This window comes from Helianthus annuus, chromosome 13, assembly GCF_002127325.2.
Source record: "Helianthus annuus cultivar XRQ/B chromosome 13, HanXRQr2.0-SUNRISE, whole genome shotgun sequence".
In the NCBI taxonomy this organism is placed as follows: Eukaryota; Viridiplantae; Streptophyta; class Magnoliopsida; order Asterales; family Asteraceae; genus Helianthus; species Helianthus annuus.
Genome location: NC_035445.2, coordinates 86,331,046 through 86,332,921, shown reverse-complemented (window position 1 = coordinate 86,332,921; position 1,876 = coordinate 86,331,046). Strand labels below are relative to the sequence as shown.

Here is a 1,876-nt window from a genome sequence, read left to right as displayed (position 1 = left end):
TCGGGTTCCAAGCAAAACGAGAGAGAGAGAAGTAGCGACTAGGGTTTCTTGTGTGTATTGTGTTTTGTGACAAATGAGAGAACAACCCCCCCCCCTTACGGGTGTTTGTTTGCGTGAAAGTGGAGTGGGCCGAGCCCAACTCGGCTGCCTCTAATGGTCCGCATGCAAGTGTAAGGCCCAAATGGCTTGTGCGGTTGAGCTATTGTTGTGCGGTTCGGGTTTCGTGTAACTTATATACATACAACACATAACGTATCATGTACACAATTATTAAAACACATATCACATAACATTTAATAATCGTTCACTTAGTCAATCAAGTTCACATATGTTACACAATGATAGGTCTAAAGTTCGAGTTGTCACATTGGCGCCTAAAAACAGCGCGTAAAAAGGGCGTAAAACGACGCGTAAAAAACGTTGCGTAAAAAAATTGCTCGTAAAAACGTTTTTTTTTTATAAAAATCTGATTTTATAATGTTTTTTTAATAAAAAATCTGTTTTTAACATAAAACAATTAATATAATGAGACAAAAAAATATTAAAAAAACATTAAATACAAATAAGACAAAAAAATCAAATTTACTAAACTACCATTTTGGTCCCTGTGGTTTGGCCAGTTTTGTCATTTTAGTCCAAATCTCAAACTTATTACATCTGTGTCCCTGTGGTTTGCATTTTGTTGATATTTTCGTTCAAAACTCAAAATCCCTCATTTTTGACTGTTTGAACTCCCCTTTTTTGTCTTTATCTGCAGGGGTAGTTTGGTCATTTAATGTTGATTAAATCAATTTATTTATTAATAAATGAATTAATAAATATCTCTCATGTTATTCTAGAGAGAGAGAGAGAGAACCTCTCATTGTCTGCAAAGAATTTAAACAACTGTGTTTCTAGAGAGAGAAACATTCAACGCAAAATCTAGGGTTTGAATAAACACAAGATGAATGCGGTAGGTAGACACAGTCAAAGTCAAAGATCCGGTGTATCTGGAGTTCATCACCAGCGGCAATACTCCGATAACTTTTTGGAAGCCACATCTTCGTCGGCTAACGGCCGGTGGCTACAACCGCCTTCCAACGCTTCTTCTGTTAGTAAATTTTTCAGTTTTTTAATGTTTATTTGTTGTTTTAATTGTTTAGTTGTTCGAATATTGTTTAGATCTGGTTGTTTGTTGTTGTAGGTTAGGGTTATGAATTTGATTCGTGATTGATTTGGATTGTAGGCCTTTGGTTATCAAGGTGCTAGAATGTATGATAATAGTAGTAGGAATGTTGGTGTGCAAAGGTCGTTGAGCGGTGGGAGTGATTTGTTTGCTGAGGCGTTGACGCCACCGCGACAGAAGCACGGTGGCGGTGATGACAACAATGGATTTAGTCCTGGCTTGTTAGATCTGCATTCGTTTGATACGGAGCTTATCTCCGAGGTAAGTTCTTTGCCATTGTTGGAGAAGTTGTCGTGTTGTTCTGATTTAGATGCATTCGTTTTATGCCCCAATTTCATGTATTTCTAAGCAGGAATCAAGAATCCATTAGCATTTGATTGTATCTGTTATTGTTAGGCAATTTTTATAACCATTGTGATGGTTAAACTGAAGTTTTTTTGTTTGTTAATATGCCGACAGGTGCCTGTAACCGGAACTTATGGTGCTCTGATGTATAACAGTCATTTAATGTTCTAAATCCACCTTATGTGGGTTTTTTAATAAATAAATTGATTTAATGAACATTAATGACCAAACTACCCCTGCAGATAAAGACAAAAAAGGGGAGTTCAAACAGTAAAAAATGAGGGATTTTGAGCTTTGGACTAAAATGGCAACAAAATGCAAACCACAAGGACCCAGATGTAATAAGTTTGAGATTTGGACTAAAAT

At 36.5% G+C, this 1,876-nt stretch overlaps 1 long non-coding RNA gene across 1 annotated transcript; it reads left to right on the top strand.

The window, feature by feature from the left end:
- Positions 1–997: 997 nt before the first annotated feature.
- On the top strand, positions 998–1,653 carry LOC110901191. Its single transcript, XR_004877419.1, has 3 exons — positions 998–1,090; positions 1,226–1,426; positions 1,625–1,653. It is a non-coding gene; the product is annotated as an uncharacterized LOC110901191 (long non-coding RNA).
- The last annotated feature ends 223 nt before the right edge of the window (positions 1,654–1,876 follow it).